At 42.3% G+C, this 24,874-nt stretch overlaps 1 pseudogene across 1 annotated transcript; it reads left to right on the top strand.

Annotated features, from left to right (window-relative positions):
• The first annotated feature begins 19,008 nt into the window (after positions 1-19,008).
• LOC309644586 (small ribosomal subunit protein uS5 pseudogene) lies at positions 19,009-19,912 on the top strand (annotated as a pseudogene). Its single transcript has one exon. The product of its transcript is annotated as a small ribosomal subunit protein uS5 pseudogene (transcript).
• The last annotated feature ends 4,962 nt before the right edge of the window (positions 19,913-24,874 follow it).

Raw genomic sequence — 24,874 nt, 5'->3', positions numbered from 1 at the left:
ATTTCTCTAATAATTAGTGATGTTGAGCAGCTTTTCATGTGCTTCTTGGCCATCTGTATGTCTTCTTTGGAGAAATGTCTATTTAGGTCTTCTGCCCATTTTTTGATTGGGTTGTTTGTTTTTTTAATATTGAGCTTCATGAGCTGTTTATATATTTTGGAGATTAATCCTTTGTCCGTTGATTTGTTTGCAAATATTTTCTCCCATTCTGAGGGTTGTCTTTTCATGTTGTTTGTAGTTTCCTTTGCTATGCAAAAGCTTTTAAGTTTCATTAGGTCCCATTTGTTTATTTTTGTTTTTATTTCCATTTCTCTAGTAGGTGGATCAAAAAGATCTTGCTGTGATTTATGTCAAAGAGTGTTTTTCCTATGTTTTCCTCTAAGAGTTTTATAGTGTCCAGTCTTACATTTAGGTCTCTAATCCATTTTGAGTTTATAGTTATAGTCTTATAGTTTTCTGCATACAGGTCTTTTGTCTCCTTAGATAGGTTTATTCCTAGGTATTTTATTCTTTTTGTTGCAATGGTGAATGGGAGTGTTTCCTTAATTTCTCTTTCATATTTTTCATCATTAGTGTATAGGAATGCAAGAGATTTCTGTGCATTAATTTTGTATCCTGAAACTTTACCAAATTCATTAATTAGCTCTAGTAGTTTTCTGGTGGCATCTTTAGGATTCTCTATGTATAGTATCATGTCATCTGCAAACAGTGCAGTTTTACTTCTTTTCCAATTTGTATTCCTTTTATTTCTTTTTCTTCTCTGATTGCTGTGGCTAGGACTTCCAAAACTATGTTGAATAAGAGTGGTGAGAGTGGACATCCTTGTCTTTTTCCTGATCTTAGAGGAAATGCTTTCAGTTTTTCACCATTGAGAATGATGTTTGCTGTGGGTTTGTCGTATGTGGCCTTTATTATGTTGAGGTAGGTTCCCTCTATGCCCACTTTCTGGAGAGTTTTTATCATAAATGGGTATTGAATTTTGTCAAAAGCTTTTTCTGCATCTATTGAGATGGTGATATGGTGTTTATTCTTCATTTGTTAATATGGTGTATCACATTGATTGATTTGCGTGTATTGAAGAATCCTTGCATCCCTGGGATAAATCCCACTTGATCATGATGTATGATCCTTTTAATGTGTTGTTGGATTCTGTTTGCTAGTATTTTGTTGAGGATTTTTGCATCTATATTCATCAGTGATATTGGTCTGTAATTTTCTTTTTTTGTAGTATCTTTGTCTGGTTTTGGTATCAGGGTAATAAATCCACTTCTTACCTATCACTTTGTCTTTCACTGAATTCTTTCTGCAGTGAGACATCAAGAACCTGAGCTTTATTATGTCCTGCAACCAGGTATGTGATCTCAGTTGGAAGACCATGGGTTTTGGCCAGGTTTCAGTCCCAGCCACGTGGTTTAGAGTCCCAATCTGAGGTGCATGGTTTCAATATCACTTATATGTGGAATCCAAAAAAAAATGATTTAAATGTACTTATTTATACAACAGAAACAGAACCACAGACATAGAAAACAAACTTATGGTTACCAAAGGGGAAGGGGGGGAGGGATAAATTAGTAGTTTGGAATTAACAGATGTACACTACTATATATACAATAGATGAACAACAAGGACCTACTGTATAGCACAGGGAACCATATTCAACATCTTATAATAACCTACAATAGAAAAGAATCTGAAAAAGAATATATATATGTATGTATGTATATATATAAATGAATCACTTTGCTGTACACCTGAAATGAACACAACTTTGTAAATCAACTATAATTTAAAAAAGAAGAATGTCAGCGAGGGTGGCCTCAAAGCCGACTCAGTGCTGCCATTGGAGACGCAAACCCGGGACCTGCACCATGATTAAAATGCTTTCTCCTTGGGAAGAAGGCAGCTGAGGTCTGAACCCTTCAGCTTGAAGGGGGCTCTATGGAAATGTGTCAGGAAAAGAGAGGCTGAAAAGTTCACACAGCCACACGATTCGAAGCATTCTATTCTCAGGTCACAGTTCAAATCTCGTTGTCTCAAGTTGATGCAATTCAACAGACTGAGACTTGTCCAGCAGCCTGGGCCATCCGACCCCATTATTCTTCCCCAGCAAAGTGGGCATGCCGGGTTTGGAAATTTTTGAACTGTGTCCTCGACACTCAAAATCCAATTTCCCAGCCTTCCTCCCTGAAAAAAAAAAAAAAAAAAAAAAACAAGACCAGAAGCAAAGGGCTGCATGTGGTGAGATGAAGAGGATGTTTTCCTTTCTTTTCTTTCACTGTCTGTTCTTCCCTTTAACAAAGCAAATGCCTCTTTATGAGGATGCAGAGTTTGCACTTGGTTCAGCTACTGAAGAGCTGCAAGGAATGCGGTTACTGGTTCAGCTGGAGGGACCAGTTAGGGAATTGTTTCCCTCTAGATTAGCTTCACATCCTGCTTCCCACAGTAGCACACTTTCCATGCAATTCTGATTCTATTTCTTCCTCTTATTTCTTTGACTTGTTTCCACCACTTTCATGAATAATGTACGGGATGCAAGGCATGAGATATGGGGGATGCAGACATGCTAGGCTGTGCAGTCATGCTTTTTTGACTTCTTCTCTCCTGGTTTCCATGGTGCCATGTTCCCTTGGTTACTCTTTAATCATCCAGCCGGACTTCCCAACTCCCTTCTGATTGCCGACACTGATTCCCCTCTACCTGCATCTTTCATGTTGTTGTAGGTTCTGTCCTGGGTTTTCTCATAAACTCTCATGTACTTGAATTCACTTCTTCCATCCCATTTCTATGAGACCTCCGTGCACACATATTAAAATTTGTTTGTTTTTCTCCTGTTAATCTGTCTTGTGTCAATTTTATTGTAGTCCAGCCTCAAGCACTCAAGAAAGGTAGAGGGGGAAATTTCCCCTCGCTGACAATACTCAATTTTTTTTTCCAGTTATTAATTTATTTATTTATGGCTGTGTTGGGTCTTCATTCGGTGCGAGGGCTTTCTCTAGTTGCGGCAAGTGGGGGCCACTCTTCATTGCGGTGCGCGGGCCTCTCACTATTGTGTCCTCTCTTGTTGCGGAGCACAGGCTCCAGACGTGCAGGCTCAGTAATTGTGGCTCACGGGCCCAGTTGCTCCGCGGCATGTGGGATCTTCCCAGACCAGGGCTCGAACCCGTGTCCCCTGCATTGGCAGGCAGATTCTCAACCACTGCGCCACCAGGGAAGCCCAATACTCAATTTTTAGCTGGACATTTCCACCTATGCCATGGACTCTACAAATTCAGTCCATCCCCGACTGAAGTCCCAACCTTTCACCTCTTCAATAAAGTGCAAACAGACAACAAAATTTGGTGAGGTAGTATAAAGACAAGAAGCAATGTTTTACCACCTTCACTGCTAGTGGACTTGACAGTGTTTTGGGGTGAGTGGCTTGAATCCCCAAACAACTGCATGGAACTTTACATTGTTCCTTCTCTGAATGCAGTTAACTGCTTCGGGTCATCCCTGCTAATTTCCATCTTTCCTATGGACTCTGAATCAGTTGCAGACTTATTTACCCTCTAGTGGACAAACAGTACACAGCTTGGCACCTTCAAGCATGAAATGCTGAAAGTCTGACTCACTGCAAACATTTCTGGAGGTGCTTTTTGTGCTGGATGCCAGAAAAATTGATGCCAGTGATAAGGGTCATTTTTGAGAACCTGAATTTGTGAACATTCTCCTTTAAGACATAGCATCAAACTCTCCTATGGAGTCTCTTGACTTCTTTTCTGGGATACTTTGGAATCTACAGGGAAACATACCCATAACAATTATCCCACTTGTCTTTCACATAAGGAGATGTAGGCTTAGGTCTATGGAACTGGTACGTGGTAGAGAAAGTGTTCATACACATTGATCTGAACCCCAGTTCTTAGTTACTCCTTCTCCTAATGATTTTCTCTTATAAGTATCTTTTAAATCTATTTATTTCTCTCATTGCCACTGCCACAGCTTTATTCTAAGACCTCTATTTCTTACCTAGATTATAGGAGTAACGTTTTTGTTCTCACTTCTCTAATCATGCCCATCTTTCTCCATTCTCTCTTCCTGTTATCTTTCTAAAACCAAGACTAATCATACTGCTTCCCTTTGGCTGTACCAGTGCTTTACCAGACCTATGCCATTATTTTTTTTCCCCCTTTCGGTATTGTGGTAAAACTTATATAATGTAAAATTAATCATTTTAGTGTACAATCCAGTTGCCTTTAGTACATTTACTGTGTTGTACAACTATCACCTCTATCCGATCCAAAACATTCTTATTACCCCAAAAGGAAACTCCATATCCATTAGGCTGTTTCTCTCCTATTCCTTTTTCCCTCAGCCCCTGGCATCAGCTATCTGCTTTCTGTCTCAACAGATTTACCTATTTTGAATCTTTCATATAGTGCGACCATATAATATGTGATCTTTTGTGTCTGACTTCTTTAGTATTTTCAAGGTTCATCCATGTTGTAACATGAATTAGTACTTTATTCATTTTTATGGCCAAATAATATCCCATTGTAGGTGTATATCCCATTTTGATTATTCAGTCATCATTGATGGGCATTTGGGCTGTTTCCACCTTTTGGTGATTGTGAACAGGCAGCTATGAACATTCATGGACATATTTTGTTTGAATACTTATTTTCAATTCTTTTGAGTATAAACCTAGAGATAGAATTGCTGGATCAGATGGTAATTCTGTGTTTCACCTATTGAGTAACAGCTAAACCGTTTTCCACGGCAGCTGTATCATTCTACATTCCCCCTAGCAGTGTACAAGTGTTCCGATTTTTCTACACCCTCAGCAACAGTTGTTATTTTCCCTTTTTGTTTGTTTGTTTTGCTTCTTAAATTATAGTTATATTAGTTTTCTGGGGTTGCCATAACAAAGGATCACATACTTAGTGACTTATGACTCTGGGTAGATCACTTTCTTTTTACAAACCTACATTTCTTCTTGGGCTAAAGGGGGGCCGTGAATAGAATCATCCCTAAGGTCTTTTTCAGGATTCACAGTCTTTGCTTCTAAGGCCACAAAGTTGTCCTATCCTTGAAGTGATGCAGGGACACACACACACACACACACACACACACACACTGCTTATGATAGGTTTTCCACTCTGAGATGAAACTGTCTATTGAAAGATTTCCCATCCAGGGTGCTGGGATAGTAATCCCCTTGGGGCAGAGGGATGGGACCTAGGGATACTAGAGCCCTCAGGCCAGTCACCTCTGGAGAAAAGCAACTTCATCCATTTATCCCAGTGTACTGTGTACATAGATCATTTTTCTCATGTGCCATATGTAAGAAGTCTGGGAAGCCCTTGCTATTAGAAGGCAATATGGTCACGTTGAGAAACAATCTTTCTGGACTCAAACAACCTCCTGGTTGTACATATTATCTTCTCTCTCTCCTTTAAAATTGTTGGTGTGTGCCCTTCCCCTTGTTTGGAGTATCTACGTATCCTTTAGAACTCTGGTAAGCAAAACTTCCTTTGGAAGCTGTATCAGTACGGTTTGGCCAGGAGACAGATCTCACACTAGTTAACTTAACAGGAAAGACTTAACATAAAGAATTATTAACTAGGTATTGAACTAAACAAGCAAAAAGAACACTGAGATACCGCAGGTGGAAGGCAGCTACCACCCCTCGGGCTGAGGGAACAAAGGGAAGAGGTTGGAATTATTAAAATTTAAAGGCTTGGAGGAGGAGTCCTACCAAGCCAGGATGCACACCTCTGTCTGAGGGTATTGCTCGGCCAGGGCTGAAGTCTCTGAGCTCAGAGTAGGGGGGTCAGTCTTATCAGAGTAGGGGGTGGGCTGGCCAACCAGGGCTTGTGTCTCTGAGTGGGTATAATCAGGCTGGTTCTGTGAGTCTTAGAGAAACTGAAAAGTGGAATCAATCTCTGGTCCTGGAGCACCCAGCCAGAATGCGGGAGCCAGGCTGGGATGATGCCGATAGAATCAGAAAGCAAAGAGGAAGCCAGTGGTGACCTCAGAGGCAGGTGTAAATCCCTTCTCCCTTCTCCAGATTTGCAGGCTCCCCGGGGACCCCCCATTTTCAGAACCGAAGCAGGAACCACTTGGCAGAGCAGAAATGTGATTTGCCAGCCTCAGCAGCACAACACAGAGTATAAAAAAGTAGGTTTGCAATTTGATTAAGAACAGATATATAGATTATATACACATAAATACTGGAAGAAAATACATCCAGTTGTTAGCAGTGATTATCTCTGGCATTATAGATTTTTATTTTTATTATCTCTGGATTTTTATTTCTAGCCTTAAACTTTTGTGAGTTCTCTGAAATGTTTACAACACTCATGTATTTCCTCCACACTTAAAGGAGAAAAGATTAAATTTTTTTTTTAAAAAGTGGGTTTGAAGCTAAGAGGTGGTAGCGTATGAACTGGTACCAAAGCCCCCTCAGTGCCTTTTCCTTGCTGAAATCAACGAGTCTCTTCCTTGATCCTGCAGCCCCTCGCATCCTGCTGTTCATGAATAATCTTTCCGGTTCTCTCTTTCCCTTTAAACAATGAATTACTTTGAGGGCAAGGGTTGTATTTTATTTATCTCTGTGTCCTCAAATTTTCCAGCTTCCACATCATAGTAGATGTTCACTAAATGTTTGTTGAATGATGCATGGATGAATGGATGGACCAAACAAGAAGGCAACAAGTGAGCCCCAGAGAATGGCCCTTATCAGAACCTGAAAAGGAACCATTGGAATGAAGCCAAGGTGAAAGATGGCAAGCGAGACTCAGGACAACACTATTCAATATCTTGGATCTGCCCTTGTTCTTCTCAGTAGGGTTTTTGTAATTTGAAGAAAAAGGAATTGTGCTTCCAAAGCGAGCAATCAGCCAAGCAGAGAAGGCAGAGAAGCACAAAGAGGTCCATTGTGGGTGGGAGGATAGTCAGATATCCTCTAGGTCCAAGGTGCTGAGAAAGTGATTAGCAACAGTGAAGTGCATTACCAGAACCATGGACAGAGGCATTAGAATAAAGGGCAGAAGTGGCGCCCCGGAGCCTGGAATACAAAACTCTTTGTAGCCAGGGTCTTGCTTATTCCTCCAACTCCGTTGCTCAACAGTCAAATCGCATCCAGCTCAGTCCATGAGTCACTCCCTGTAGCTTTCCTCTGCCTAAAATTCCAGCCTCTACCCACCCAATTAATTCTTTTTTTTTTTTTTTAAGGAATGAATTTTATTTATTTATTTATTTTTGGTTGCGTTGGGTCTTCGTTGCTGCACGCGGGCTTTCTCTAGTTGCGATGAGTGGGGGCTGCTCTTCATTGTGGTGCACGGGCTTCTCATTGAGGTGGCTTCTCTTGTTGTGGAGCACGGGCTCTAGGTGCACAGGCTTCAGTAGTTGTGGCACGTGGGCTCAGTAGTTGTGGCTCACAGGCTTAGTTGCTCTGCGGCGTGTGGGATCTTCCCAGACCAGGGCTCAAACTCGTGTCCCCTGCATTGGCAGGTGGATTCTTAACCACTGTACCACCAGGGAAGTCCCACCCGATGAATTCTTAATCATCCAGAGAAACTCAAACCAGTTGTCTCTTTTTCCAGTAATTTTGCTTCCCAAGCTGCTCCTTATCTTATACATCCGTTGTTCCCTATTCTTTTCCCCCAAAGACAACCGACTGCAGGAATTCATCCAGGTTCTGGAGCCTGGATGCAAAGCCTGACACCATCACTTGCCATCTGGGCATGTTTCCTAAATCTGCCTCAGTTTCCTTATTTGTAAAATAGCTATAATAGTGCATCTTCCTAAATAGTGTATTTGTGACCATTACAACACGTAAGCCATTTTCATAGCTTAGAACATCAGCTGGCCTATAGAACGTGATCGTAAGCATTGGTGGTTAGTGTTATTATCACACTGTATTGTAATTGTTTCTTTAAATAAAATCTCTCCTATTAAGTCCTGGCAGAGATTTTAAGTTGTTCAGTGTTGTCTTCCCAGGACCTGGTACGCAGTAGGTGTTCAATGAACACCAAAAATGAATCAGAAGGAATGAATAAATTAAAGTTTTGATTAAGAAGCTCACCCAGCTAAGGTTTCCTTAGTGGAACTGCCTGTCTAATAGGAAATTCACAGAAAATTCTCGATGTTGCTGAAAATGTTTCTACACTGGAGAAGCACGTTTTCCTGTAAGAAAATGCAGTTCTGCTAACCATCATTAAGACTTTCTTGAGAAACTGCTTCCAGGTTGACACAGTAAGCATCAGAGCCCCTATAGGACCATCAGTGCAGATTATATGAAGCAGGGCTCTTTTGTTTGACAGAGATAGAAACTCAACTGGAGCAAACATTAGAAGAAAAGGTGATTTATGGAAGGTACTGGGATATGATTGAATAGCTGCAGGGAAATAGCTGGGCCTGGGGGTCAGCTGGAACCAGGGGTTTTTACTTTCTCCATCTCTTATTTCAGTTTGCCAATCTCTGGATTTCTATTTATCTTGTTTTACTTTTTATTGACACATTTCTAGATTGTCGCCACTACAAGAACATAAGAGATGCCAGGGTAGGGATGTTGTATCAGTTTCCTGTTGCTAGTATATCAAACGACGACAAACATAGTGGTTTAGAACAATACAGAGGTATTCTTACAATTCTGGAGCTCAAGCCTGAAATGAGTCCATCGTGGCCACAGGGCTACAATGAAGGTGTTGGCAGGGCTGATTTCCTTCTGAAAGTCCTGAGGGTGAATCCGTTTCCTTGCCTTTTCCAGCTTCTAGAGGGCACCCACATTCCTTGGCTTGTGGTCCTTCCACCATCTTCAAATCCGGCAGCTTTGAAGTCAGCATCTTCAGATCTCTCTCTCTGACTCTGAATCTCCTGTCTCTTTCTTCTAAGAACGTCTCTGATGACATTGGGTCCATTTGGGTAATCCAGGATAATGTCCTCATCACAAGACTTTTAATATAATCACATCTGCAAAGTCTTTTTTTGCCATATACAGTAACAGTCACAAGGTTCCAGGGATTCAGGTGTGGATATCTTTTGTTAGGGGATGGAGGGGGAAAGGGAGGCACTATTTAGCCTACTGCAGGCATTATTTTCTCCAGGGTCACCACAATGTCTAGTATACAGTAGTGTGAAAAGTATCATCAATTGAGTGAATTAATGAAAGAGTGAAAGCACCTCTCTGTTTATCACGTTCAGTCTTTCCCTTCAAACAGGCTTCCTCTCTATGCAGGAAGACATGGCTGTCGATTGTTCCTGAACCTTGGGAACACCCCTCCACCATGACTCTTGGAAAAATGCTTAATTCATTTTTCAGCCCCCTTTGAAAACTCTTGGAGAATGATTCTGATCAGCCCTAGTTGATTCAGGCCCATGCACAAGCCAACTGTGCAGGAAAGAGTAGTTATTCATGGTGGTTCTCTAACCCCGTAAGAGTAAGAACAGAAGTCGTCCCACAAATACAGGGGTATTCTTCCTTAACATAAATGAGGTTATTTTTAGACAGGCAGTTAGTCCATATCCACAAAGCAGATGATGTAAGAACTGGTGAGAGGGCTGTTCCTACCTCGAACTTGTTTTTATTTCTCTTCCAATTAATATGTTCTGACTTTCAGAGCAAGTTCCAAATGTTCTCCTTTTTATTTTCCATAAGATTAACTTAGTGTATAACTTAGGCTAACAACTAAATAAAGTTTGGATGTGACCCAATGAATTAATTGATTTAAAAAATCTGAAAATTGCTACTTAAAAAAAATCTGCACCCATTATTCCCTGTAGGAACTTATTTCCTAATGATTGATCACCTTTGCCTAAAAATAGATCACTGCACAGCAATGCCAGCTATATTAGGGTTCTGGTTCTGAGAGTTCTAGATCAGTGGTTTCTAATCCTATCAAACTCAATGCCCCCTCTTATTAAAAATAATGTCTAGGGACTTCCCTGGTGGCACAGTGGTTAAATCCTCCTGCCAGTGCAGGAGACATGGGTTCGATCCCTGGTCCAGGAAGATCCCACATGCCACTAAGCCCGTGTGCTGCAACTACTGAGGCTGTGTGCCACAACTACTGAAGCCCGCGTGCCTAGAGTCCGTGCTCTGCAACAAGAGAAGCTACCACAATGAGAAGCCCGTGCACCGCAATGAAGAGTAGCCCCCGCTTGCTGCAACTAGAGAGAGCCTACGCACAGCAACGAAGACCCAATGCAACCAAAAATAGATAAATTAAAAAAAATTAAAAATTAAAAATTAAAAAATTTAAAAAAAAATTAAAAAAAAATAAATTAAATAAATAAATGTCTAAAAAACAATATTAATGTCTAACTTCCATTTTATGATCCTGAAGTGCAATTCATAAGTAATATATACACCTGCACAATTTTGGATACAATAAATTCTCAAGATGTAATATAAAAGAGAATAAAGATATAATTCATAATAAAATAATTTGTAGTTCAATATGTCAATTGTCTAGAACGGCTACACTGTAAAATAACTAACTCACTCGCAAAATTCCAAAATCCCATTAGGAGGCACTACCAGCCCTGTTAAAAACACCTCTCTTGGTAGATAGGTATTGCAAACTTAATGTATGACTAACCTCCACCCTTTCCCATGCCAATTAATTTCTATCAGATTTCTATCAGATCACACAGTTATGACCTTTCATGGCACTTACTCCCACCTGAAGCCATCTTGTTCCGTTACTAATGGCTGAGCCATTAATTGGCTCTCTCCTCTGCTTGAACTTCAGCTTCATGATATTGGGAATCTTCTCTGTCTTTTTCAGTGCCCAGCCCATAGTAGAAGCTCAATATATAGCTGCTGAACAAATGAACAAATCAATGTTCCTTTGACAAACCAAAGCATTTCAGAGTTGGGAAGGGCCTTCCTGGTTATCTGATTTGATGACACTAAGACCAAACGATGGTGGAATTGATTTGCCCATGTTTACAGAGCTAGTAAGTGGATGGGCCCAGGTCTCCCAATCCATGCCCTTGCATCCAGGCATCACGCATGTATGGCTTAAGTTTATCCTTCAATAACCAGAGAGATTTTTATTTAATGACACTGCTACTGCTTCCCTTTATCCTAAGTAATCAGGCAATGGGAATTTAAATATGATCGTTTCTAATGATGATGAGAAATATTTAGTATATTCTAGCTGGCATGTGATAGCTTCCTTTTTGTCTTTTTTCTTACTTTTTATATCAGTCTCCCATGTCTGTCCTGTATAACCCCAAAACAGTCCCCTCCAGGATGCTAAGGTAGCACATCCTCTACAGTCATTAACCAACCCAGCAAGTACTTTCTATTTTTGTCTGATCAACCTTCCAGAAAAACAAATTTCTTGTTGAGAAAAAAGCCAGAGTATGCTTTACAGATGGCATGAAAAAGGAAATAGTGACAGAGAGTACAAATTGCCGAAAATAGCATGTGCCAAAGAGCTACTTTGCAATATTAGTTTATGAATTTTGCCAGCTCAGTAATGCTATAGTGTCAGCAAACCACTTGGAGGTTTTCCTTGTTTATTCCATTCAAAGAGATACTGCATCTTAGCATACAAAGCACTATCTAACAGCAGTTGGGTCTGCTTAGATTTAGAAGTAAGCTGAGAGAGCAGTTTATATTTGCTTTTGATTTCTCTGTGTGAGAGGAATGCAGTGATTACTTCCAGCAACTTTGAAAGTCATATGCTCAAAACCAGAGAAATACAAGTGAGAAAGCAACAGAGGTGCATTGAAGAAAGAACAAGAGTCAGTGATTTGTTTCTGGAAGCCGGTGAAGTAAATTTACAATTGATGTAAATTTACAATTTACTTCAAGCTCACAAATAAAGCCTGGAAATTCACCCCAAAACCAATGTGGAGGTGCATTAGTAAAGGAAATATTCCAAGTGTAGCTTAAGCTTGGGTTCTGGTTTCTCCCTGATCTGATTATATTCATCAAGTCTTGCAAAGATCTGGGCTTCTTTCTTTCTTTTTTTTTTTTTTTTATAAATTTATTTGTTTGGCTGCATTGGGTCTTCATTGCTGTGCACAGGCTTTTTCTCTAGTTGTGGCGAGCAGGGGCAACTCTTCGCTGCCGTCTGTGGGCTTCTCATTGCGGTGGCTTCTCTTGTTGCGGAGCACGGGCTCTAGAGCGCAGGCTCAGTAGTTGTGGCACATGGGCCCAGTTGCTCCGCGACATGTGGAATCTTCCCAGACTAGGGCTCGAACCCATGTCCCCTGAATTGGCAGGCGGATTCTTAACCACTGTGCTACCAGGGAAGTCCTGGGCTTCTTTCTTGCCTCAGAAGGAAAACTTCCCATACTGGAAAATAGCACCGCGCCCCATATGCTTTTCCATATGGTGAGGGAATCCAAATTTTTAAAATAATGGATCGCTTCCTAACATCTAATGGTTACTCTGGATCTGGATGACTGAAAACATTTAAGCTTGGTGACAGCCCACTTTAATTACATCACAGAAGCTGAAAGAAACTCTAAATCATTATTTATCACAGGTGGAAGGGGCATTAACCATCTGGTAGCCCGAACTCTTCTTTTTACCTATGGGGAACCAACGTCCAAAGAGGAGAGTTGACCTGCCCAAGGTCCTGAAATGAGCCAATGGCAAGTCTGACAATGGAAATTGGGGTAGAGGTTTAGTTATTCTTCACTTTTAGCCTTATTAGCAGCCCTCTCTTGAACCACTTACTTGACCTCTTTGTGAAGCAGTTTTCTCATCTGTAAAATGAAGGTTATCATCATGGTGCCCATCCCAGGGTCGGTGAAGGGGTCTGAACACTGTAAAGCTTTTTCTCAAATATAACACGCTTGATAAATAGCAGCTTTTATCGTCTTCAGAGTTGTTATCTTTATCGTTATCACCAGCATCATGATTATACTTACTCCTAGTTCCATGTATAGGTCTTCATCTGGCTGCAAACATATCAATTCCAAAGTCTGAAACACAGAGCAGTCCTAATAGGGAAATGGACTGAAAACTGAAGTCTTTTCAGTTATCTCCATAACTTGTCTACACTACATCACAATGTAGCCAAAATTTATTTCTTTATTTAGATATCATCCATGGAGGACTTAAGTTAAATCCTTCAATAACCAAACAGAGGCTTTTTTCATGTTTAAAAAAAAAAAAAAAAACTAGGGGAGAGGTACCTTTTGATCCTATTGACGCAGATTGTTTTGTCTCATTTCTTTCCTTTTGTAATTAGTAGGAGAAACTTCAAGGGAAAACTACCTTCTTGGCTGTCTGGGACTAAATTGTAAAAACTAAAACATTTATTTTACTGAAATTTCCAGTAGTGCAACTGAGCAGATCAATCCCACTGGGGTTTATCTAAACCACAGCAAAGTGATGAAGAAATAATTTGAGGTCGACTCTTCATAGGGCTAGACTCCCAGCCAACCCAACCAGTGTGCAGTCCACTGTCTTGTGTTCAGCTCCCCGACTAAACAGTTAGAAACAGAAGACTTGCCAGACTCAGACCAGACAATGAGATTAAAGAGATGCCACCCAACCACTCTCATTGCAGAGGCAAGCTTGTTAGTAAATGTGTGTGAAGTTTCTGTATGTGGACAACATGAATGAAACCAGCCCATACGGGGTCTCATCAACTCTGGTAGGTTAGAAGCTTGACCTACCTCGTTTATACAAATAGAAAGACATTCTTAGTCCCTAGATGCGGCTCACGTATGTTTAATCAACATGTTGTGAGTGAACTGAAAGAATAAACCCACATTGCTCACCTACATGCAACCAGACACTAAGCTCACACATTTGTATCTGATCCTTGTGGTCCAATGGCTGCTAGGAACCTTTGTCTCATAGATGGGGAAACAGAGACTCAGAGAGGTGATGTCACGTCCCCATGGTCACTCAGCTGGAAAGTAGCAAATGCACAATTTGAACTTAGATCTGAGGACAAAGCCTGTATTTCTTCCTTTACACACAGACCCACCCCAGCTGTGTTGCTGTAATGACAGAAATGCACCTCAATAGACAGAACTTCAGAGCAGAGTCTGTCTCAGAAAGCAGTGTGGGCTGTATCATTGGCTCCCTGCTGGCAGAGGGTGGTAAGAGGTGGCTTCCAAGCATTGGAATTGTCGGGGGCTGGAGAGGTTGCACCGGATGACTTTTTCATTGAAGTATAGTTGATTCACAATATTATATTAGTTTCAGGTGTACAGTATAGTGATTCGGTATTTTTACAGATTACACTCCATGAAATGTCATTACAAGGATGACTTTTCATGGCGTGGCCATCTATGGCACATCAATTGCTTATCCAGTCATTCATTCATTCCTTCACACTTTAATTCAGTTTCCTCCTGATAAGCGCTTGCACAATTTTTAAAAATGCTTTCAGTCATTAGGACCGGAAGAAACTGTGTTTCTCCTAACACCTGTTTTGGTTTCATCCAGTGACTGACACAAATCATGAACTGATTATATATAAGCGCGTGTGTGTGCATGTGTATTGATATTTCCATGTTCACTAGTGGGTTTAGAGCAAAATTTACAGTTCCCCTCCAAAAAGTGATTCAGCCACCCAGTCGGAGCTATATTTTATTAATCAGTCGATATTGGTTCTCTATTCTGTTCTATATTTGATCTCGATTTCTTCAATTTTTCCATCTTGTGTTTCTGTGTTTATTTATAAGCTGTGTCAAATCCCTTTTGTTGGGAAAATGATGCAAATGTGCATGTGCCTTTGTGTGTATCTGTGTGTATCCACAAAAATACCTGCACGCGCCTCTTTGCTATTCATTCTTGAGCCTTTGAACTTCAGCCAGAGCAAAGGAATAGAAGCATTGCTGGCGCTTACTTCAATTAGAGCCAGCCAAAACAAGCGGGCACAGTGAATGTCTGTTTTCCCCATCTCTGACTCCAAGGGCAGTTCATCACAGGATTCAAGCCCAACCTCACCCTGTGTGGAATAAGGGCCTTTTCTCTTTTGTGAGCTTTAGGGTCCTAAATCTGACTTCCTTGGAAGGGAGTAGAGTTTTCATCTGCCAAGGGTAACCGAAGCCCTTGCATCTGTTATGCGGATCCATCCAGAACCCTTGCCAGATCTAGTATGCTGATCAATTACGCTGACCTGATAATACTAACATTAGCGTGAGGATGCCTAGAGCCAAAGGCTGGAAACCAAAGCAATAGCAAGGAGCTGCTCAGACCAGCCAAAATGAACCAGGACTTATTCTATTAGAGAGAATATTCCATTTGCTCCAATAATGAGAACTCAGTTGAGATTGGTTAATTCAATTCTGCCCATCTTATCAGATTTATTTTTAATGAAACCGAACAATAGTTTCATTTGTTATGTTATTAGTTTTCCCAGTAGAAGCAACGAGACCCTAACATTGAAAGCGAAGCAGACAAGCTTTCTTTGCCAGTGTCTTTGGCTTATCAGTGATGTGAGCCAGTTTGGATATTACACAGTGAAATGCTTCTGTCCTCTTCTGGGTCTGCTGTCTTGCTCATGGGACTTAGACCTGTGAGGCCATCTTTTCTCTTCTGTAACCTCTCTGGGCCTCATCTAATCTCATCATTCCATTGTTAATAAACCTGCCAGGGCTCCTGATTGCCACATTTCCAACAGTTGCTAGCTGAGTGACATTGGCAGAGTGGCTTAACCTCTGTAAACCTAATTTATTTATTTCTTTTTCATTTGCAAAGTGGTGACAATATAAATCACTCCAGAGCCTTCTCATAAGAATTAAATTCAATAGTGTCTTGCAAAGGTGTAATAGTTGGCATGTAGTACGTGCTCCGTAAATGTTGGTGTCATCTTATTTCTTTGTGTGTCCATCTACCTCAGGACATAATTCACTCCTTCAGGGGAAGAAACTACATTTGGGATGCCTGATTCTTATGTGCCTGTCTTGACTTGCTCAAAGCACTGAATAGATACTTGCTTAGTTGAGCTGACTGCTATGTCCCCAAATGTGGAGTTCCAATCCTCAGCCCACTTTCTTGTTTTTCTTTTCCTCTGAAACTTCTAGAATCACTTTCTGTTGCATTTTTGTGATGTCCACCCTGATGAAAAAAACCAAACAAAATGAAAGTCTACCATACTTAGTTCAAACCTCAATTTTAAGATAAATGATAGTCGTCTTACGTTGGCTTCCCTTCTCTCCCTGGGCAAGTGACTTATTGAGTGAAGGAACGCAGAGAAACTTACAAAAGGGTGAGGGAAGGAGACTAGGGCAAGGCAAAAGACTAGACAAAGATGGGGTTTCTGGAGAAGCCTAGCCGCAACCGATCGCACAAGGATCTCTGGACTGTTGGTTGTACCAGCGAGTTTTCCCACCACCAGGAAAGGGGACAGAGCTGACAGACACACACATCGCTCAGACGCTGCGTGAGCGTCACTCCAGTGGGAAAGTGTGCAGTCCTCTAAGCATCTGCAAGGCGGTGGCTTCTGCCAGTCAAGTTCATCTTGCAGGGAAGGGTACAGCTCTGAGCGACTAGCAGTCAAAACCTGCAGAAGCTGGGGTGTGGGGCTGTGACCTGCTAAGAAGGAATGTGAGCCTCGCCCATAATATACGCTACCAGAGCCAAGGAAGACGTTCGGTCTGGAATATATATAAGAGGCTTTTGGTCCAGCAACTCAAAACTTCCCAGAAGCAGTGCAGCCTCAGGCCTGGAGCCAAGGGATGCTTGGAAACAGCTTGGTGACATTCAAGAGGTGAGTCATTTATTATTTCTTAGAGAAAAAAATAGGATTTTGGCAGGGCAGCTCTGATACCTTAACCGCATCCCCATTTTCATTTTGAACATGTTTAATTGGAGTGTTGTGCAATTATTTGCATGTCTATTCCAATATGGTGTTTACTTACAAAGCACTGTGGGCCACGTCAGCGATTAGCCATTTTCTCTGACGCCTGTCGTAGTGCTAATTACAAGCGGATGCAGAACACTTTTTCTGACAAAGACACGGGAGCGCGGCACAAAGGTTTCTCCAACATCTCTGCATGTTCCCTTCGTCTGGATGGAGCTCTGGTTGGCTGCCATAAAGCCGATGCGACTGCTCAAAAGAAGGTTTGCCAGGAATCAGACAAAGACGGCATAAGTTTCTAACCATGGTCCAATTGTATTGTCATGTCAGGACCCCCACTCCCAGACTGTGTTTCTGGCCCTGGAGATTCTGAAAAGTGAGACCTGTGAGCAATAAATCACAGAGCTGGAAATCCTCTGTTTCCTCGCAGGTCCTGCCAAACAATTATGCAGTGAAATGTTCTAATTGTACTCTGATTTTAATGTTAATACCCATTTCCATAATTTCTCTGGATCTTTAAGGGGCTGTTTAATACGTGCCAAAGAAGCAGATCAACTAGAAGGAACACCCACAGATGGCTCAGGTTTCCCATTAAGCCGGAGCGCGAAGATCGGCTTTGTTTTACGTTTGGTTTGGGCAGCCGAACTGTTCACAAAGAAGCCGGCCTGAAAGCTTGCCCAGCGCTCTACAGGGCCACCTTGACACCAAGTCACCCCGAGTGAGTGACTGACAAAGGGGAGCAAAGTGGAATGTCTTCTAATTGGTCAAATGCAGGCCTCTGGGGCTCAGTTCCTGCCTCCAGGGCCCCCCCCCCTTTATGCCCGGGGATGGCTCTGACCGCCATATATGGGTGCATTTCTTCAAACTTCAAGGCTCAGAAACTCTTCACTGAAGGCCCCCAAGCCTCTACAGAGGCAAGAGCTGGATGGAATCGTGGGTGTATCTTCCTAGCACTGGCACGAGGCTGGTTCTCAGTGAGGCCCCAGAAATGAAGCACAGAGTGGGAGCTTGTACCCAACCGGGACGCGCCTTTGTTTACTCTCAGTAACCTGGGCTTCCGTCAGGAGGAACACATCACCTCGTGACGGTCTGCTTGCCTTCTCCCCCACTGGATGTAGAAGTCCCAAAGAGTGTATCTAAGCCCTCTGGTTCTCTTTCACGGCATGTGATATTTCCCTGATTCTTTACTGATAAAAAATATCCGGGTTGGCAGAAGCCTAATTTTATGTAGATTCAGTTAAAAGAAAGGCTGAGTGGTTCACGTAATAATGGGAACCATGATAGGAAACAGAACAGAATGGGATCACTATTCTCTCTTCTTTTTTCATCCTTCACCTTTCTGTGTGTGAGCACTTGACCTCTCAAATAATAATAGCTTTATCCTTGGGCTGGAACCATGGCTGCTATCGCTCTGGGCTCTCAGCTGCATAGTTTTCAGAAGCAAAGGGAAGGACCCTCTTTCTAAGCTCCAGCCCCCAGAACCCCAGGAAAGGACCGTGAGGACCGCATTTCAGTCACATGACCACCTCTGGACCAATCACAGGGGCCCAGCATATGGAGCATTCTGATTGGCCAGTTTGCATCAGGTGTCTGCACTTGGGTGAGGAGGTGGGGGCCTGTTGCTGCTGCATGTGACCCTGTGACAGAGCCCTCCCCGCGGAGGAGGGGAGGAGGCAGCACAAACGCAGTCGCTGGGGAACTTTTGTGAGCCGAGCTGTCGTCCCCATCGCAGTTTCTATTACGCATGTCCAGCACGATTTCTAATTCTTATTTTTACATTTATTTAATGCCTGTCTGTACCATCAGACGGAAAGCTGGTTCTCACCATAGACAACCCAGCTTGTGCAAAATGAACACTTATTAGGTGAACATATGACTTAATCTCAATAGCTTCATCTTAGGGACTTGGGGGAAAAGAAGATGAAATTCCTAGAAATCCTCAGGAATTTCCCATAAGTCGTTCTATACTTTTTATAACGCTATTATGTGTTTTTTTAAAACAATAACAGATGACCATCATGATAAAAAGTGAATAATTTTTTTCACTGTTAGGGTTATAGGAGACGGCGTAGAGGTTCTCTGTAACAAAAATGCATTATCATGCATTTTTAGGAACTGATATATTGTGACAAGATTAGATATTTCAATAATATGTAAGAGTTCCTGATACAGGCATTTCATCATAGAAATCATCAGCAAAAATAAATTTCAAATAAAAATCACTGTTAGCTCTTCTTCTCCGTAAAAACACCAAATGGCGGATGATGCCAGTGCCGCCGATGGGCCCGGAGGCCCCGGGGGCCCTGGAATGGGAGGCGGCGGTGGCTTCCATGGAGGCTTTGGTAGCGGCGTCCGGGGCCGGGGCTGAAAGCCATGGAGCTCTCGGAGGCGAGGCCGAGGACAAGGAGTGGCTCCCCGTCACTAAGCTGGGCCGCCTGGTCAAGGACATGAAGATCAAGTCCCTGGAGGAGATCTGTCTCTTGTCTCTGCACATCAAGGGACCTGAGATCATTGACTTTTTCTTGGGGGCATCCCTCAAGGACGAGGTTTTGAAGATCATGCCTGTGCAAAAGCAGGCCCGTGCTGGCCAGCAGACCAGGTTCAAGGCATTTGTCGCCATCGGGGATTACAATGGACATGTTGGTTTGGGTGTGAAGTGCTCTAAGGAGGTAGCCACTACCATCCGTGGGGCCATTGTTCTGGCCAAGCTCTCCATCGTCCCTGTGCAGCAAGGCTCCTGGGGGAACAAGATGGGTAAGCCCCATACCGTCCCTTGCAAGGTGACTGACCGCTGTGGCTCTGCGCTGGTGCGCCTCATCCCTGCCTCCAGGGGCACTGGCGTCATCTCAGCCCCTGTGCCCAAGAAGCTACTGATGATGGCTGGAATTGACGACCGCTACACCTCTGCTAGGGGCTGCACCGCCATGCTGGGCAACTTCGCCAAGACCACTTTCGATGCCATTTCCAAGACCTACAGTTATCTCACTCCTGATCTCTGGAAAGAGACGGTGTTCACCAAGTCTCCGTATCAGGAATTCACTGACCATCTTGTAAAGACCCACATCAGAGTTTCCATGCAGAGGACCCAGGCTCCAGCTGTAGCCACAACATAGTTTTCTATGAGAAAAATAAAGTGAATGAAGCCCGTTTAAAAAAAAAAAAAAACACTTTTAAAATGGAAAGATAATTCCTCAGATGTTTAATATTTTAAAATTATCATTCTTAAGTTGAAACTTTAAAACGCAAGACATTCAGTGCCCAATCCAATATCCTGATCTTTCTTTTGTGACAAAATGGTCCAGACATGGAAAAATGCCTTTCCTTTTGCATTGTCATTGGTCAAATTGTTAAGGAAGAGACCAAACACATCTTGGGTTGGTTTTAACACCAAAAGTTGGGTGTTAGGGCTCATGTTGTTTCATATATGTGCCCCTTCCCTTTTTTAAAAAAATTTATTTATTTTATTTTATTTTTATTCTTGGGTGCATTGGGTCTTTGTTACTGCATGTGGGCCTTCTCTAGTTGCGGCGAGCGGGGGCTACTCTTCGTTGCGGTGTGCGGGCTTTTCACTGCAGTGGCTTCTCTTGTTGTGGAGCACAGGCTCTAGGTACGCAGGCTTCAGTAGTTGTGGCTCACAGGCTCTAGAGCGCAGGCTCAGTAGTTGTGGCGCACAGGCTTAGTTGCTCTGCGGCATGTGGGATCTTCCCAGTCCGGGGCTCGAACCCATGTCCCCGGCATTGGCAGGCAGATTCTTAACCACTGCACCACCAGGGAAGCCCGCCCTTTCCCTTCTTAAGGATGAATCATCCTATCTATCTATCATCTATCTATCTATCTATCTATCTATCTATCTATCATCTATCATCTATCCGTATCTATTTTTCTGTCTTTCTATCTGTCTCTATATATCTATCCAAGTATGTTTTGTCTTACAAACCTCTGTAGCCTGCAGTGAATATTCAAACCCTGGAATACACAAGTGCACATTATTGGATAGTATTTGAATAATGCAGTGTTTATAGCTCCTAGCAAGATTCACAGCCCTACGAAGAATTACACGTTGAAATGGACAATTTAACGACTAATTTTGCTTCCAAAATTTGCTATTTCCTGGAACACCACTCATAGTATTTGCATACACTATGCATGTAAACTCATTAGTGCTTATTTTACTTTCAAGAATGACTTACCATGAGCAGCAGAAAGGGCCGTGAACACACCCTTGTAGCGGGGCAAGAACAGCCAGCAAGACTGACTGATTTGTTCATAACCCCTTTTCTCCTATGCACTCCTGTCCACGTTCCAGAAAGTTTACTCTTTGATTTTACATGCCAGTGTTTCCTGCTCTTGCTGTTCACCAATGTCAGTGGATCCTTCAGTAATGTCTCTATGCCAGGAAGTTATTCCCACATGGAAACCCTAAGCCATACATGGCACGGGACCGACAGCAGTGGACCGAAGTATGTCCTTGAGACTAACTACATCAGATTCCATATAGCTCATGCCTCCTATGTGGTAAGTGCCCAATGCTTATGGAAGGTGACATTGTATAAATTTTGCAAATAAGGAAACTGAGGCTCACAGGAAACTTGCCCAAGGTCACAAAGCTATAGAATGACAGAATTGGGTTCAATACTTCATTATACTACCTGTCATCCCTTCAAGCATCAGCATTTATATTTCCTTAAATTTCTATGTTTTTATTTCTGTCTGGAGTGCATGAATACTTATTTCTTTTGGCAATGCTACCACTGCTATTATTATGTATTTTTAAATTATTTAGGGAATGCTTAAAATGCACTGTGCCAAATATTTTCTACATTCACATGTAGAAAATGTAATCCTTCCAATAGCACTCTGATGCCAGGACTCTTATTATCTCCATTTAACCAAAGAGGAAACTGAGGCTCTGAGATGCCTTCCCAAAGTCTCTTGATAAGTTACAAAGCTGATTAACGAAAGCAGTTCTGTCTTGTTCCAAATCTTATGTTCTTTTTTTTAATATATAAATTTATTTATTTATTTATTTATTTAGGCTGCGTTGGGTCTTTGTTGCTGCTCGCAGGCTTTCTCTAGTTGCGGCGAGCAGGGGCTACTCTTGGTTGCAGTACTCAGGCTTCTCAGGCTTCTCATTGCGGTGGCTTCTCTTGTTGCAGAGCATGGACTCTAAGTGCACGGGGCTTCAGTAGTTGTGGCTCCTGGGCTCTAGAGCGCAGGCTCAGTAGTTGTGACGCACGGGCTTAGTTGCTCCTCGGCATGTGCAGAGCACAGGCTCTAAGTGCACGGGCTTCAGTAGTTGTGGCACACAGGCTTCAGTAGTTGCGGCTCGTGCGCTCTAGAGCACACGCTCAGTAGTTGTTGTGCACGGGCTTAGTTGCTCCTCGGCATGTGGGATCTTCTCAGACCAGGGCTCGAACCCGTGTCCCCTGCATTGTCAGGTGGATTCTTAACCACTGCACCACCAGGGAAACCCCCAAGTCTTACGTTCTTAAACACAACAACACATCACTTCCTGCAATCAGGAAATGATACCAGCTGTATCCTGGAAGTAGGTGGAGTGACATTTGACTCAGAGAAAGGGACTTCTGTAAGTTTCCAGGTGTGAGATTTGGGGTGGGGATGGTGGCCTTGGGGAGTGAATGCAGTGAATGGCCAAATAGTCCTGGGATGCTAGAGCTGGGAGGTCTTCTAGAGACCATGTAGTTTATGGAACAGAGGGAGAGGCTAAGGCACTCAGGGCTGCCGAAGCTAAGAATGTTTTAGCCCTCTGTGCTAGGCGGCTCTGAGCACTTCCCAGAAATTTACTCATGTAATCTTCACAACAGTCTCAGTTACAAATGAGAAAACTAGGCACAGGGAGATTAACTAGCTTGTCCAAAGTCATTCAACAAGGTTGTAACAAAGAAATGCGGGAACTAGTGTCTCTGCCCTGTCCAGCCCCATCTCTGGGGTCTTCTTCCCTCTGTGTGCCTTGAGTGAGGGGTGCAGTTTTACTGCAGAAAATGATTCTTGACAATCCAGCTGCCTGATCAACTTATTTTTAGGGGAAGGGAGGAGTAGGAAATGATTAGTGACCTTAGTTCTTTCTCTTACAGATTCTTAAACTCAAGTCGCGAGTATTTGCCCTGGATGGGCTGGGGGTTTGGTGGGCACAAAGATTTCATTTAGGACATTCATTTTTATTTTTCTTGGAGAGATTGTGAGGGCAGGTGACAGACTCATTTCTACAATCCCAGGTTAAAACTAAAATCTGAAGCAAATGTTCACCCTAGTGCCAGGAACCTAAAGTGCTTTTAGACCCAGAGACACAAGCGTATCATTGTGCTATTATTTGCAGAAGTGTTCAGCTCAGCTGTGAAGGGATTGTTTCATTCAGTTCTGTTTAAAATCATGTAGGCAGGAACTAAAAAAGCATTTGGCTCAGGGAGAGAGGACTTTTAGTAATTTACACCCTTCCATTATTATAAGGCTCGTGTGTGTGTGTGTGTGTGTGTGTGTGTGTGTGTGTGTGTGTGTTGTATATGCATCCCATTCCTTTTGGCAAGTAATGCGTTTAATTAATCTACGTGGAGTTTTAGTACAACATAGTTGATTAGCATAGTAGACGCAGTGCATTTTTAATATAACAAATCTACTGAGAAATATCCTTAGCTAATGAGCTGCATCATTTTGGGAAAGTTTGTCTTATAACTAATGTATGAAAATAACACTGTATTTTTTATGGTGCGTGCTCAGAGCCAAATAAGTCATCCTGGGTATGAATAGAGTTCTAAATCTTCTACAATCTGTACCCACACCCCCGGTCTATTTTTTTTTTTTTTTAACTTTTGTGGGTTGATTTCTCTTCTATATGATTTCTTGGCAAAGAGTTAGAGCCAGAGCAGACTTATCAACTTTCAGTAAAGGTTTGTTGTAGGTCATCTGAAGGCAGAAGGAATATTTACGACAGACAAGCTATGTGAATTGTCTTCAACTCCTTTGTAAATTTGGGGTAGAGTTCACTTATATTCCAGCAAGAGTACCCATTGATGGGCACAACTTCTAGCCCTCTTCCCCAGACTAAGAAAGGATGACTCTGCCAGCTTCAAAAGGGAATCTCTTTCACTACAGTCCCATCACAGAAATGACATTCTGGCCTTCTGACTTTAGTCTTCCTTGACTTATGTTGTGGTTACATCCTGTAAGTTGAAAATCTCAAAAGTCAAAAATGCATTTAAGGGACTTCCCTGGGATCCCACATGCCACGGAGCAACTAAGCCCGTGCGTCACAGCTACTGAGCCCGCGCACCACAACTACTGAAGCCCGCGCGCCTAGAGCCCGTGCTCCGCAACAAGAGAAGCCACCACAATGAGAAGCCTGTGCACCGCAACGAAGAGTAGCCCCTGCTCGCCGCAACTAGAGAAAGCCCGTGCACAGCAATGGAGACCCAGTGCAGCCACAAATAAATAAAAATAAATAAATCTATAGAAATTATTTTAAAGAAAAGAAAGTATGCATAAAAGTGGTTAATATAGAGAATTAAAAAAAAAATACATTTAATACACCTAACCTACTGAACACCATAGCTTAGCCTAGCCTACCATAACCATGCTCAGAATACTTACATTGGCCTACAGTTGGGCAAAATCATCTAACACAAAGCCTACTTTGTAGTAAAGTGTTGAATATCTCATGGAACTTACTGAATGCTGTACTGAAAGTGGAAACCAGAATGGTTGTATGGGTACAGCATGGTTGTAAGGGTAGTGGTTGTTTACCCTTGAGATCTCATGGCTGACTGGAAGCTGGGGCTCACTGCCACTGCCCAGCATCACACGAGAAAATCGGACTACATGTCGCTAGCTGGGGAAAAGATCTAAATTCAAAATTTGAAATATGATTTCTACTGAATGCACATTGCTTTTGCACCATCATAAAGTCGAAAAATGCTGGGTCTAACCATTGTAAGTTGGGAACTGTATTTCATTATTTTAAGCACCGACCACATTGTTCAGACCTTCAGCTAGAATAAGAGATGAGAATGTGAACCAATGCTCAGAAATTCCATTTTGATTCTTCTGAGGGTTGATGACCTGTAGAACATTGAAATGCCTCTTAAATATAT

The sequence above is a fragment of the Balaenoptera physalus genome (assembly GCF_965194825.1).
Source record: "Balaenoptera physalus genome assembly, chromosome: 16".
NCBI lineage: Eukaryota > Metazoa > Chordata > Mammalia > Artiodactyla > Balaenopteridae > Balaenoptera > Balaenoptera physalus.
The sequence above is the reverse complement of the archived record's forward strand: the minus strand, read 5'-3'. Positions and strand labels throughout refer to the sequence as shown.